This window comes from Procambarus clarkii, chromosome 1 (assembly GCF_040958095.1).
Source record: "Procambarus clarkii isolate CNS0578487 chromosome 1, FALCON_Pclarkii_2.0, whole genome shotgun sequence".
NCBI lineage: Eukaryota > Metazoa > Arthropoda > Malacostraca > Decapoda > Cambaridae > Procambarus > Procambarus clarkii.
The window spans coordinates 42049631-42065312 of record NC_091150.1 but is presented as its reverse complement, the minus strand read 5'-3'; the positions used below and the strand labels follow the sequence as shown (position 1 = coordinate 42065312).

The 15682-nt window shown below is 42.9% G+C and overlaps 1 non-coding gene across 1 annotated transcript in view; it reads left to right on the top strand.

The window, feature by feature from the left end:
* Window positions 1–6417: 6417 nt before the first annotated feature.
* The window catches only part of LOC123760339 (uncharacterized), a 193904-nt gene continuing 184639 nt past the window's right edge, over window positions 6418–15682 (top strand). The window contains exon 1 of the transcript XR_011231101.1: window positions 6418–6568. This is a non-coding gene — a transcript (uncharacterized protein). The remainder of the gene's footprint in view (window positions 6569–15682) is intronic.

Below are 15682 nucleotides of genomic sequence, written 5' to 3'. Positions count from 1 at the left end.
CTGATACGTGAGTTGACTTAGCTCTAGAATTATTTTTGTTGCTCGGTGTTGCATTTCTTCACAGCAGCAATATCCTTCTGAAGATGAGGTCTTCATGCCTGAATACAGTAACCCATATAGGGGCGCACCAGGGATTTATACAATTAAATCACTACCTTCTTTTCCTTAAAGTCGAATCTTGATTATTCCAAGTGTTTGGTTACCTTTTATGACTGCTGCCCCCCACCTGCTGTGCAATTTTTATTGAGTGATGGATTTTGACTACAAGGTTTTTTTCTTCATCAATCTGCTGTAATGTAATGTAATGTAATGTTATTATTTTGGTAGTTGTAGCATGGGTTGTTATGGTTCACATGCATGATTATGCATGTCAATATTAAAAAGCATTTGCCAGTCATCTGACCACTTGTGGAGTTCCTGCAGATCTCTTTGTGAGGCTTCAACATCATTATCACTTTCCAATAAATCTTTGTCATCTGCAAATTTGATATTGTGGTTTGTAATATTCTCATCCTATGTCATTTATGTGGATGAAAAAAAAATGGTGGGCCCCAAAATGGACCCCTGAAGGACCCCACTTTGCATATTCCAACAAGGCACTTATTTCGGAATTGCTCGGACGTCATCAGTTGTGAGTCGTGTGTAAACCGTTTTCATTACTCCGTAACAGCCACCCATACATGCAGGACTCTATACTAATCCTGCCAGGACCAGGATTCATTAATCATTGATGTGTCCACTTACGAAACCTGTTCATCTTTAGTTAATCATGGTGACTTAGTCTTTATTAGTCTACGGTTTTCGTTACTTCGCATCACAAAGTTGTTGTTGTTATTGGCGATCTCGTAGCGCCTCGGAGCTCTTAAACTGCATAATAAATGCAAACTAAGCTGCTAAGATTGAGGAAAGATTTACAAGTTTCGTAAGTGGTCAGTAGTGATCAGGTTTCGTAAGTGGTCAGTAGTAATCAGGTTTCGTAAGTGGTCGTAAGTGCCTGGTGGATCTTGGCCCAGTATTCTTTGGTACCATACGAAATATAACCACCATAAGGATACCCTGAGCATTTCCACCAAGCTATGCTTACTGAAGAGGTGGAATAAGAGGAGCTCAGCCAGACTTGAGCATCAAGTAACATGTGATAACATCTTCCTCGGGCGAAGTGTTTCTGCCTTTCTCAAGGCCCCTCTTACTTCCTGTATGTGACTGGTCTCACATGTCTGTCGTCATTATAGAGAGATTGATTGTTTGATACATAATTTTTCAGGCACCGTAAAACGAGGTAATTGGCGTCTCATTAGAGAGGGTGTTTGCTATCTTGAGCTTTGTCATACCGCAGAAGCTGTTCCTGCTTTATCTCAGTCCGAAGGAGGAGGAGGAGGGTTGTACTGCGCACTCCACCTACATATTAATTCTTAAGCCTTACCCTTGGGGTCGTTGTGTGCTGCGGCTTACACTCTCCATCCCTTTACTTATCTGTATTTTTATTTTTTGGGGGTTCACACGTCTCGCAGAATCTGCTCTTCCAATGGATTTTTTTTAAGTAAATCTATTTCTTTTCATTTACTCAATCTTTTCTTCTTCTACTCCTTAATACACATTATTAAATTAAAGAGTTCTTTATATCACTTCAACAAAATCTTGTAGATCTGAGGCAAAGTGAAATCGACACCAGTAACTCCATCTATCATCATACTATCATGCAAGAGAAGCCACACGTCTATGGTTCATCCTATAAAATCAGCAGACTTCTAGATGTTACTACTGCTCGGCTTGAACTCGGTTACAAGTATCTCTGGGAATTCTCATTATCTACCGATGTAGACCAAATGTAAACTGTGTCAACAAAATTATTCGCACACCCTCCGTCACTATGTGATGGAGTGCGAAAAGATACGTGAATTCAAAGACAATTCTATAACAAATGTTCAAGAGATGTGTAAATATATCATTCAAAATGATCTGCCACCAGAAATCTTAGCGAAATATCCCCAGTTTGCTAACTGTAGGTAGTAACAAAGTGATTGTAACCCGCTTGATGGGGTTCTGGAAGTTCTTCTACTCCCCAAGCCGGGCTTGTGAGAGCTGTCCAACCTATCCACCGCTGCCCACTGGATGGGGGCCGGTGTGCAGGACAAACATATCAATTGTGACACTAGCTCTCCACATATGTCAGTTGCTTAATTTAGAAACAGTATTTGTGGTCGGTCTCGGGCCCATTGTTGATGTGACGATGTGCATTAAATTTTGTAACTAGCTCATCAAAATTGTAACTTGCTTAGCTAAATGAATTGTTGGGTTCAGTCCCTGAGCACATTATGTTCCTCTGTAACCCTTTCCAATACCGCCCACAAGATGGGTATGGGGTGCATAATAAATGAACTAAACTAACTTTCCTAAGGAGGTCTTCCACGCATTTGATAACACGCACATTTAACAAACTTCATTATGATGTCATTGCATACTTTGTTTTTCTTATGTTAGGAATCTCCTCTTCCACGCAGGCAACGATGGATTCAGACATTTATCGCTAGCGTCAGAGAGCTGATCTTGGTTGACCTCAATAAACTCATCTTGTTTATAAAAGCCTTGGCATCCCACTTTGCCTTCCAATTATGTTTTTGTTTTCCTTACGTATATAATATATCGTAATGTCCCCCAGAAAGATCAAGCGAGAGTTATTATTCAATAAATTCAGTTTTAATAATACGAGGACTTACTGGGAAAATAAACATAGAACTTGCAAACATTCGACGAGAAACCGACTTACGAAACAAAACACCTATGCAAGGAATAGAACAAATTGACTACCGAAACATACAAAGTCTGCTTGAAACATGTTTCTTTGTGGAAGTGGAGAAAGAGGACCAGAGGTTAGAAAGAACCCAAATAACACTACAGAAGGAAAAATAATGAAAATGCTTAAGCAGGTACGACTATTCCAACAAAGAAAAAATGATTTAAATAGAGAGATTAAATAAACAGAAAAGAAGCTGAAGCAATCATACTAGGTTGAAAAATATGAAGTTGAAATAAAACCATACAAGAGACAAAGGAAAAAAATCACATATGTGAAATCAAAATCAGACCCCTCGCCCAGTACTGGACCCATACATACAATTGAAGGTTCATACACAGAGGACAAGGAAATTGGTGAAATCCTAAAATATCAGTATGAAGTATGTTTAGCACCTCAATAAACAACATGAAAGTGGAAGATCTGGAAATGATAAGATGATACTTTATGAATGATACGCAAACCCCTGACAATATAACTGATATCAGTACGAACATGGCAGATTTTGAAAGAGAAATTGGCAATATGCACTCAGCCCTGGGTCCAGACTCATGGAATTCTGTATGTATAAAGAAATGTAAAGGGACAGTGGCACGAATGCTCAGTGTAGAGAGGAGAAAAAGCTCGGATACAGGGGAGACACCAGAAGGGCTTAAATCAGCAGATACAACTTCTCAGAGGGAGCAAGGCATTGGCTAAATTATAGACTAGTCGCAATAACATTACACATAATAAAAGTTTTTGAAAGATTACTTAGGAGTCGGGTCTGCAGTTTTATGGAGACCATTGACCTTCACAACACAGGTCAACATGGATTTAGAGCGGGAAGATTATGTTTTTCAGTTACTTGAACACTATGACAAGTATCATTAGGTGCCGTGACTATGACAAAATCACAGGAAACGTTAGAACAACAACAAAAATGCAGTTGTGGTCTACACTGATTTTGGAAAGGCATTAAATAAATGTGACCATAGAATGATAACATATAAAATGAGATCATTAAGAATAACAGGCAAATTAGGGCGATATATATTAAATTTCCTGTCAAAACAGAATGCAAAGAGTAACAGTTCATCAAGCAAAATCAAGTCCAAGCAGAGTGAAAAGCCATGTACCTCAGGGCACAGTCCTTGCACCACTGCTTTTTCTTGTTCATATATTAGATACAGACAAAAATACAAACCAAAGCTTCGTGTCATCTTTTGCAGACGACACTAAAATCCGCACGAAAATTACTTGTGTAAAAGACATTGAAAAACTTCAGGCTGACATTAATAAAGTTTTCGATTGGGCAGCAGAAAATAACAATGTTCAACATGTGATAAATTCGAGGATCTTAGATGTAGAAAAAAATGAATCCCTTAAACATAATACAGGGTACAAAACATAATCAAATCTGCCCATAATAGGAAAGCAACATGTAAAGTATCTGGGGAATAATGATGTCTGACGACCTAACATTTAGGGAGCATAACCAAACAAATATAGAGTCAGCCAGAAAAATGATAGGATGGATAACGATTTTTTTATTGTTACCGACGGAGGCGGCTAGTTTATTGTGCACCCCATACTCATCCTGTGAGCGGTAGCGCAAAAAGCATTACAGAGGGATCACAATAACGTGGCTGAAATATGTTGACCAAACCACACACTAGAAAGTGAAGGGACGACGACGTTTCGGTCTGTCCTGGATCATTCTCAAGTCGATCAATCGACTTGAGAATGGTCCAGGAGGGACTGAAACGTCGTCGTCCCTTCACTTTCTAGTGTGTATGGTTTGGTCAACATTACAGAGGGCACAAAAGGTCTTTATCAGACCTCAACTTAGATTATTACATAAACAATTTCATCTATCCTTCACACCTTATAATTACAATGTCAGCTAGTTACAGCGAATGTTCTATCTCAAGAGCTATATATTTACAGTAAGTCATTATACATGCATGGTAAGTCTTATCGCTAATGCATAATTGTTTAGATTACGAAAACCTTCAAATCCAGGGATCCCATCACGATGCTCATTCTATTCAGATTATTTGTGTTGTCCCGTATTGAGTACTGCTCCATACTTCTGCCTTCAGAACAAGAGAGATTGCTGAAATATTGGAAATATAAAGAACATATTCAGCACGCACATACACGATAAAACAACTAAATTATTGGGACCGTCTCTCAAAGCTTTCAAAATGTTTTCTCTGTAGAGGAGACAAGAGAGGTATCACAAATGCACAAGGGTCGTGACGAGGTCTCTTATCTCCCCTAATTCCATGTATGACTACCCATCCTGTGCGATGGGAATAATAGTTGAACCTATAGCTAGTTCTTGGTCTACACTGTGTAATATCTCATGTTGGGTAGCAGCACATTGCTGTGTATACCTAACGTTGCTAATTAAAAAAGACCTTGCGAGCGTGTATACACGCTTGCGAGACCTACAAGCGTGTATACACGCTTGCGAGACCTACAAGCGTGTATACACACCCCCACGAGACCTGCAAGCGTGTATACACACCCCCGCGAGACCTGCAAGCGTGTATACACACCCCAGCGAGACCTGCAAGCGTGTATACACCCCCCTACAAGCGTGTATACACCCCCCCGAGACCTACAAGCGTGTATACACCCCCCGCGAGACCTACAAGCGTGTATACACCCCCCCCGCGAGACCTACAAGCGTGTATACACCCCCCCGCGAGACCTACAAGCGTGTATACACCCCTCCCGCGAGACCTACAAGCGTGTATACACACACCCCCGCGAGACCTACAAGCGTTTATACACACCCCCGCGAGACCTACAAGCGTGTATACACCCCCGCGAGACCTGCAAGCGTGTATACACCCCCCCGCGAGACCTGCAAGCGTGTGTACACACCCCCGCGAGACCTATAAGCGTGTATACACACCCCCGCGAGACCTGCAAGCGTGTATACACACCCCCGCGAGACCTATAAGCGTGTATACACACCCCCGCGAGACCTACAAGCGTGTATACACACCCCCGCGAGACCTACAAGCGTGCATACACCCCCGCGCACAAACACAGGCATCCCCCCTCCACACACACTTTTATCCGCGCATAAAAACCCTTGAGGCGTGGAGGCAGCCTACCCCCGCGCCATATATGCTGGCCGCTACATAACACCTCAAGGAGAGAGGGTGGAGCAGGAACCGCCGCCACAACACCCTCCCGACATGGGCTTCCTACCATGAATAAATCTTGTAATGTTTTGAAATGATGATGACTGTGGTGGCGGATTTTTGGCTACTGTTGGTGGCCGGTTACCGGCGGTGCGTTAAACGCCCATTAAACCGTTGTGTGCATCACTAGAACAGAAATGGAAGTCTTAATCTTACTTTCCCTTTCGTAGTGCTGGATGGAGACTTCGCTTAGTACTCGACACCCGTAAATGAAAGTGAGATTCGACGTTATATTATTGTGTATAAAACGTAAAGAAGTCAATTTACAACAGTTAAGTCCTCTGAGAGACTAGTTTTTTAATAGTTAGAGTATCTGAAAATCTATATTAATAAGTTACTAACAATCACATGCACAAACAACCACATACACTAGTTCTTTCGTGCGTCAATAGATGGCAGAGGCGGCGTGAGACCTGTTGGGGCGTCGTCTGCTGGGGTCTCCTGGCGAAGCTTCAGTAGCACCCAGGCGACCGTGCTGAGGGTTGTTCACTAGCGTAGTGGTTGTGTCGCGCACCTCACACTGCCACTGATGAACGGTGCACACATCCACCGCGGGAATTAAGACTTCCAAGTAAGACTCGAGTGTCGCTATCTAGAGTAATACTGTGAGGTCCGTGGTGTGGGAGGGAGTGGTGGGCCGTCAGTGTGGAGGTAAGGTGAGCCAAGGTACACTTGGACACCCGTGGGACGGCCCGAGGGTCAAGGCGCCAGCAACATTAGTTCACTCATTTGCTTCCCATTGATAAATTTGCATATACAATAATGCATTTTGACTTCAAGCTCGATGCATTTCGTCATGTTGCTTGTGTATAGTATTGCTGTAACGGTCTAGTGACTTGTATTAGCCACGGAAGTAAGAGGGATTATTTAATATTCGATGCTCCCAGCCACTTGGGGTGGACGGTAGAGCGACGGTTTCGCTTCATGCAGGTCGGCGTTCAATCCCCTACTGTCCCAGTGGTTGGGCACCATCCCCCCCCCCTCGTCCCATCCCAAACCCTTATCCTGACCCATTCCAAGTACTACATATAGTCGTAATAGCTTGGCACTTTCTCTTGATAGCTCACCCCCCTTTTCCCTTCACTCGACGCTTCTCTTTGTGGATGAAAATTATTTGGGTTGCAAAATTCTTGCAAACTCCTTTTCTTGTGCTATTGAAACTTGACTCATTTTCGTAAAGTCCTTGTAATTGATAATTTAATGGGACTCACTACGGCGGTCCTGCGAGCCTCGGGCCTTGGTTGAAGAGGGTGTGTACGTGTGTGTGGGCTGTAGTGCTTAGTTAAGTGTAATTACAGGACAGGAGGCAGGCTCGCGGTGTCCCGCTCTTCCCAGTACTGTCGTGTGACACTATGGATGGTTTCAGCATCCACCACTTTTTATGTACAATAGTTCTTGCATTCTTGTACAGCCACTAGCACGCGTAGCGTTTCGGGCAAGTCCTTAATCCTATGTTCCCCGGAATACGACCCGCTAAATAGTTTAACAATCGGGTATACATTTTACTGTTGGGTTAAACAGAGGCTACAGTTAAGGATTGACGCCCGGTAAATTCTTCCTCGGATAGGATACGAACCCAGGTCAAAGCCCTCGCAAAACGTCAGGCGAGTGTCTTACCAACTGCACCACGGGGACTGCCTTTTCACTCGGCTAGTTCCAACCGTCTACCACTCTGAGAAAAGAAAACTTTCTTATACTTTTGCAGCATCTTTGTTCCTTTAGCTTGAACCTTTGACCTATTGTTCTTGAAATTGGAGATTAACAAAAATTCTTGTATATTTAGTAGATTCCATGTTACTGTTTTGTACTTGATCATGTCTCCTCTTTTCCCTTTTTTTTCTATCGTCTAGCTTTGGCATATTTAACATAGCTCTATCTATAAATCTCTATCTGTACTAGCTCTATCAATAAATCCAACATTGTTTGTAAATCAACTATGTACTTCTCCTGAATAAAAAAAATAATTTTAATTTAATCCCTAGTCTCTCCTCGTACCTCTTTATTTTTCAGTTCGGGAAGCCATTTAGTAACATGTCTTTGCACTCTTAGATACGATCACCATAAAACACCTATATATTCAAATTTTGGTCTCGCGAGTCATGAACAATTCCTTTAGTATATCACCATTCGTGTATTAAGATTCTGAAGCTGGAAAGCTGAATTTCCCCGAGGGTCACTATCACACTAGTGGCTCTATGAAGACTGGTAGTATTTCCCCTCCATTTACTCGGATGATTTTCAAGAGTTGGATCTTGAATTGCAGGAGTATTTTGGCATTAGCTGCTGCGGCGGGTAGGCTGTTCCATGGGTTTAATACCCTATGAATGAAGAAGCATCTCCTGGTTTTTTTCTTAGTGGGGTTTTTTGAACTTGAAGCTGTTGCGCCTTGTGTTACATCTGACCTTTTAAAGAAGTGGTCTGGATCATTATCCTCAAAGCTGTTTAATATTATAAAAGCTCGAGAGATCCGCCCTGTCATGTCTGGTGTGCAGTGTTGTCAGTCCTCAGGCGCTTGAAATTTCCTGGTATGCGAGTCGACTTAAGTTCTGGGATGATTTTTACTGCTCTTCGCTGTACTTTTGCCAAGGCAAAAAGCTTCTCAATAGTCTCTCTATACTTAAATACAGTAATCCAAATGCAGTCGTACCAGAGATCGAAATTGAAATAAGTTTATTGAGGTAAAATACACACAAAGGGATGAGGTAGCTCAAGCTATTCTCACCCCGTTATCAGAGATCTGTACAGTTGAATAACCACTTTTGATTTTCTTTAACGTCTAAGTTTCATTTAACTTTTTTTCTGCAGCTTCCATTTGTGCAACTTTCAGTGACTCTGACTACTACGTTTTTTCTTCTCCAATCTGCAAATTTGTCCAACCACTTGGGCTGGACGGTAGAGCGAGACGGGGGAGACGTCTCCCGTCACGCAGGGTGCAGTCGCACCTCCACAGATCTCCAGTATCAGCTAATGATACTGGTAATGGCTCCAAAGGGCCACCACTTACGGGCTATTCATGCCCGTGCTACCCTTTGGGTGGCTTAATCTCCATCAGTCAATCATCGGTAGAGCGAGGGTCTCGCTTCATGCAGGTCGGTGTTCAATCCCTGACCGTCCAAGTGGTTGGGGCACCATTCCTTTCCCACCCGTTCCATCCCAAATCCTTATGCTGACCCCTTCCAAGTGCTATATAGTCATAATGGCTTGGCGCTTTCCCTCGATAATTCCATTTCATTCTCCAATCTGCTGTACGGCAGCGTCGATTTGGTAGTTGTAATATACCGGAGCCGGTCGGCCGAGCGGACAGCACGCTGGACTGTGATCCTGTGGTCCCGGGTTCAATCCCGGGCGCCGGCGAGAAACGATGGGCAGAGTTTCTTTCACCCTATGCCCCTGTTACCTAGCAGTAAATAGGTACCTGGGTGTTAGTCGGCTGTCACGGGCTGTTTCCTGGGGGTGGAGGCCTGGTCGAGGACCGGGCCGCGGGGACACTAAAGCCCCGAAATCATCTCAAGATAACCTCAAGATAACCTTACATTGTTCAGTGTTCTCTGCTGTCCTCTGGTGACAGTTTACTCTCCAGAATCGCCCCTTCATCTTTCTTCAATATTTTCACATAATTTGTAGGCTTTATGTGGCCTATATTTTCATAGCCCACAATCCATAACATGGCATATATATTCACAGATAACTCTTATCTAAGTGTTTCTCCATACACTTTTTACCTGAGAGCCACTAACACTAGTGGCTTCGACGAGGACAGGAAGCCGGCGGCTTGTCGAAGGACCCCCCCCCATTTGCCTTTGATCTTTTCCAACTGTTTGTCCAGGTCATCTTGGAGGGCATAAGTCGTCTCATATTGTCCTTAGTAGCTTAGCATCATAAGTAAGCATGTTCACATAACAAAATTCCTAGGAGCCGTGATGAGGATTTGAACTTATGAGTCTGGGTATTCCCAGGCACACGCCCCAGACCACTAGGTCACGACATGGTCAAAAGGATTGCAACCTGGGGTTCTGCTGTGGGATCCTGAGTAGGTTTATCACGGCTGGATGATTAACTATCTGTCTAGAATCCAGATTCTGATTTCCATTACTGCTCTGTTCACTTCTTGTGGATTGTTAGGGTTTTTAATTGATAAATGGTCTGTCACCAACACTAAAAGGCCACCTTTTCTATTTGTCTCGTCTCCAAATTAATTAGGCTCTCTAAAATGGCAGTTTATTTAATATTTCTACAAATGGTTCCGGCAATATTCTTTTATTTATTACATCAAATAGTTTGTTTTCTTTGAATTTTCTCAATCTACGTTAGTTGAATGTTTTATCAAGAAGGTCTCCTGTCTTCCCATCATTTATCTCTTCTCATCTTTTCTCTTTTTTTCTTCTCGACTAATTGGTTAGTTTTCAATTCCCCGACTGTGAGCCCTTATCACCTTGTAAACAGTAAGGCAGTAATTGCCTGACGAACATCCAGTTCTGAACTAAGACCTGCCTCTGCTTCAAGCACATCAGGACATTCCTTCTCCAAAGTTGTTACTTTATTCCTCAAGAACTTGTTTGCATCCTTTAATTCACTGATAATTTGTTCTTGAATAGCTTGAGTTTTCTTATCCAGCAATCTTGGCAAATACCTTCCAGATGCTCGCCTCAGCTGGGCGGTCCACCACGTATACCCCATGTACGTATGTGTACACGTGCTCGTACACATACGTACATGGGTGTACTCGTCTATTTGTACCCGCTGGATAGAGCTTAAGCTCTTGGATCCCCGCTTTCTAGCTGCTGGTTATAATACAATGACTTATTCTTTATCATATAAACTTTTAACATTACGGGTAGAGTTCGCTTCTACAACCTACTTCATTAGTACATTTTATTTTCCTACTACTCTTACACTAATAGAAAACTTGCTAACATACCTATGACTCGTCTGATTCTCAAGTTTTTATCTATATTCTCCTTTGCGAACATCTGTTTTTACTGTCAATCCTCTTAAGTATTTTAAGTATCATTTCTTTCTCTCCTTTCCTCTAGCGACGTTAGGTCTAGTTCGTTCAGTATCTCCTCATACGCTATTCCTCTTAATTCTGGGATGATCCTAGTTGTAAACCTCTGAACCTTTTCTAGTTTTCTTGGGTGTTTTGTAAAGATAGCCGATAGGACGGCAGAGTCTTGACACTGGTCTCACTTAGGCGTTGTACAGTGGTCCAAGTTCCTCCTGAGCGATGTTCTGACTTTTACCAATGTAGGGTATGATGATGCTGCTGCTGCTATCCTCTATTTTTCCAGAGTTAGACTCGGCATTATATCCATACCCAGGTCTTTCTCTGATAGTTACAGGAAGGTAGTTTCCCTTCATTGGTCTCCTGGCATCTGTTCTTATTTCCATCACCCTACACTTGCTTGTGTTGAACTCTAATAGCCATTTTGTGGATCAACTCTAAAACTTATTCAGGTCATCTTGGGAAATCTTGCACTTATTGCCTCTTATTAAAGTTGTATCATATGCAAACATAGGCGTATAGAATTCAACTACTGTGGTTAGGTCATTAACATAAATGATAAATAGTATGTGTCCCATTACAAGACCCTGAGGCATCCCGTTCTCTTACAAATGACGTCGCTTTTCGCTCGTATGGACACTCTGGCTAAAAATCGTAATTCAAAATGCAATCGTCTCACGAAAGTGACATAGTTCCGATTTCTGTTTTGGGTCCTCTGACTTAGGCTGTTAGGTTAGGAGAGGAAACTTTTTTAATTAACGGTTTTGAAACCTCAAGAGAACTTCCTGCTCTCCTAACCTACCAGAGGACCCTTAACTTGCTGTTTTGGAAAACCAAAATAAAAAAAAATTGGCCGTAACGCATACGAGCGAAACGCGACGTAATTTGTAAGAGGACGTGATGTTCTCGACCCTCAGTGGGACTGATTCCTGTCTGTTAGGTACTCTTTCCACCCCATGTCAACGCTCCTCCACTTACTCGTACCTACCTCTGAAATTTATGTAGTACTCTTGTGTAGAACAGTCAAAGGTGTTTTGGCTGTCCAGAAATATACAAGCTGTCCAATCTGTAGAACTGCAGCAGATTCATTAGACATGATTTCCCTTCTCTTCTTCTTGAGATGATTTCGGGGCTTTAGTGTCCCCCCTGAAGCAATGTTGTTGCTTGTTTACAAATCTCAATCTCGCTTGGTGTTTAAGTCTTAACCTTTCGAATACCTTGCAAGGGATGTTTGTCAGGGATACTGGTAAGCAGTTTAGTGGCTCCTCCCTATTTCCTCAGTATATTGGTGTCACATTCGCCATCTTCAAACAGCTGGGTAAAAGTCCCTTCTCAATTATCTCCTTCAATACTAGAGCCAGAAGTATGCTGAGGGTCTGTGCTGTTGCTTTTAACGTTCACGGGGAAATTTGATCTGTTCCCATAGCTTCATTTTCATTTAATGTTGCTAGTGTTCTCTATTTCCTCGGCAGTTCTGACTATTTCAAGTCCCTCGTGTAGGGTTCCCTTCTCTCCTAGCCCCGGGAGGTGTTCCGGCTCGGTCGTGAACACAGCACGAAAGCTGTCATTTAGCTCCTCGCAGAGTTCCTTGTCATTTTCCGTATCTTCTCTCATGTAGTCTAGTCACTCGGTCATTTACTGTCTTCTCTTAGTATGTGACTGTGTGGTAACTTCGGTTGGTTCTTTACTTTGGATTCAATGTAATTAGCACAGTTTTTTTATTGTTTTCATGTATTTGCATTCGTTCCTCTGTTGCATCTATGCCAGTTTTCTTCTCTTCTGTCCCCTGTATATTTTTTCTCTCCTGCTTTTCCATTACACACAGAGATCACTCTTAACTCGATTAATATCTCGGGAGGAGCTCAGTCGATCAAGGCAGTTTCTGGGATGCTTCTGGACACAGGTTCGAATCCTCGTCACGGCCCTTGTGGATTTGTTCCTGCTTTTCGTTTCAGCTTTTTGGTATTGTCTTTTGAACCATAAGTTGCTGTACTCCCTCATACGTTTTACACTTACTGTTGGTATAAACCTCTTTCAGGCGCCTTGCATCTCTGACTTCATCAATAATTCTTCGCCTTGTCTTCACCATAAACTCTATCTTCCGGGCATAGGGTAGCGAGGCGGGTACAGTTTTTTATTTTTTTTTATTTTTATTTTTACATGCGAATAAATACAATACAATAAATATAATAAGAAACCAATAACAAAACAATCAAACAAAAAAAAATACAAAAGCACAAAGCAAATTAACAGAAAGGAACACAAATACACTAAATACCGGGCTGAAGGGCCGACAACAAAATCACAACAATGAACATAAACACAATGAAACACGGGAAAAAAATGTCAATTTCTGCAATTTCTGGCGGGTACAGTTAGCTGTATACAGTGCCTACGAACTTGGAGTACTTGGGTTGGTTGTTGGGCAGTATATAATATTCAGTTATATACTTAAGTATTGAACATTTGTGATATATTCATTCTAGAATTAACATATATGAAGCAAAAGGGCTATGACCCCCAGTGACGATCATAATTATTTTAATTTTTTTCAGAAGCTTCATATTTACTGTTCCTACATTTATTTCCCATAATGGCGGTATTTAGTCGCTAACATTTTAGTACTATTGAACAAATAAGGAAAAAAAATGAACTGTTCAGGAGTGTCTAGTAATTAGTTCTTTCACTTTCCACGATACAAAAATAGTAGTGACGACCTATTAACATGACGAGGCAGAAAAAAACGACGCAAAACCTTTTAAAGGCAAAAGGAGGAATGGCGGTGACGTCACTTAAGCTCCCCCGGCGGCCATTCGACATTGAACTCCCGACGTGACTCTGGGGCTCGGTTTCCCTCCCGCCAGTAATCATAATGGTTTATCAGGCCAAAGACCATTGTAACCTGGCGGTGTTTACACCCTGGGTATTGGCCGATAACCTGGCCCACAGGGTACATGGGGCCCCACAGGTTACAAGGCCCCCACAGGTTACAAGGCCCCCACAGGTTACAAGGCCCCCACAGGTTACAAGGCCCCCACAGGTTACAAGGCCCCCACAGGTTACAAGGCCCCCCACAGGTTACAAGCCCCACATACATCCACCTCGTTACCTCATGCCACATAATTATCGGGGAAACTCTTACTCCTTCTTAAATTACCGGCGCCAGAGGGGACAGGCGGGGTGTGCGCCTACAAGGTCTTGCGGTGTGTCCGTGGGCGGCGCTGCAGGTGGTGTCCATCAGCACGAGTGCACCTCCTTACCGCCCTACCAACGTAATGTCCTTTTTTATGAAACGCATTCTTGCTACTGTGAAGAATTCAACACGACGCCAGCGGGGGACTCGTGGTTGTAATGGAAGGGCGGGGGGTAGGGGGGGGTAGGTATATTGAAGGTGTTAGAGCAGTATGTAGGTGGGAGGGGGGGGGGCGCTGTGGACCTATTTCTGGTTGGGAGGGGGGCGCTGTGGACCTATTTCTGGTTGGGAGGGGGGCACTGTGGACCTATTTCTGGTTGGTAGGGGGGCGCTGTGGACCTATTTCTGGTTGGGAGGGGGGCGCTGTGGACCTATTTCTGGTTGGGAGGGGGGCACTGTGGACCTATTTCTGGTTGGGAGGGGGGAGCTGTGGACCGATTTCTGGTTGGGAGGGGGGAGTTGTGGACCGATTTCTGGTTGGGAGGGGGAGCTGTGGACCGATTTCGGGTTGGGAGGGGGACATTTATACTCCTGGTTGGAGGGGGAGCAGGTGGGGGCGGGGACGGGGACGTTGAACGTGTCACCATTCCTGCCTGCATGACGCGCAGGGTAATGTAGTAAGTAATGTTAAACATGCTGCTGGAGTTCCTCGAAAGAGGCAACTTTGTAACGGTGAATCAGCATGAAATCACAAAGGGAAAATCCTGCTTTAATTATCTTGAAGAGTTTTATGACGGGAGGACAGTGTTGATGCACGCTTGGCCCCTGGGGTCTTTGGGGTCCCTGGGGTCTTTGGGGCCCCTGGGGTCTTTGGGGTCTTGTCCCCTAGGTCGACATAGGGATAGGAGACAGACTATCTATAGGGGATCAACTATCTACCACTATCTATTGACAACTAGGGATAAGGGAAATTGCCAGCACAGAAATCCGCCTCGTCAACTCTTCAGTTCCAACATCGAAAATTACCATTTATTTTTTTAATCTTATTTCAATCTGTTTCCACAGTGGACATTGGCTTTAAGTTCCTCGAGACAATATTTTGTTTACAGATGCTGGTTTATATATTTACTTAAAAGGCCAAATAAGAATTGGAAACAAATTTTTAACACTCGAAACAGGTGACGCAAATAGAATCGTGACGATTCTTTAAAAATATACAGTGAAAGTTAATTTTAAATAAAAATTTGAATTAAAATGCTACACTTAAAATTCTGCTCATTAAAAATGCTTTGTTTACTTTTTTTTGAACGACAAGTTCAGTTGAAACGGTTTTTGGGCCAATAATAATTACCAGTTTAAAAGGGTTATTGCCAGAGCACAAAACAGGCTTGATAGACTCGCCTCCAGTCCTTCCAGAATGTAAACTTTAAGAGGTTACTTGAACAGGTTGCAGAGATGGTCAGAGAAATGGATACTGGAGTTCAACGCGAGCAAATGTAAAGTTATGGGACTGGGTGATAGGAGACCAAAGGGACGGTACACAATGAAGG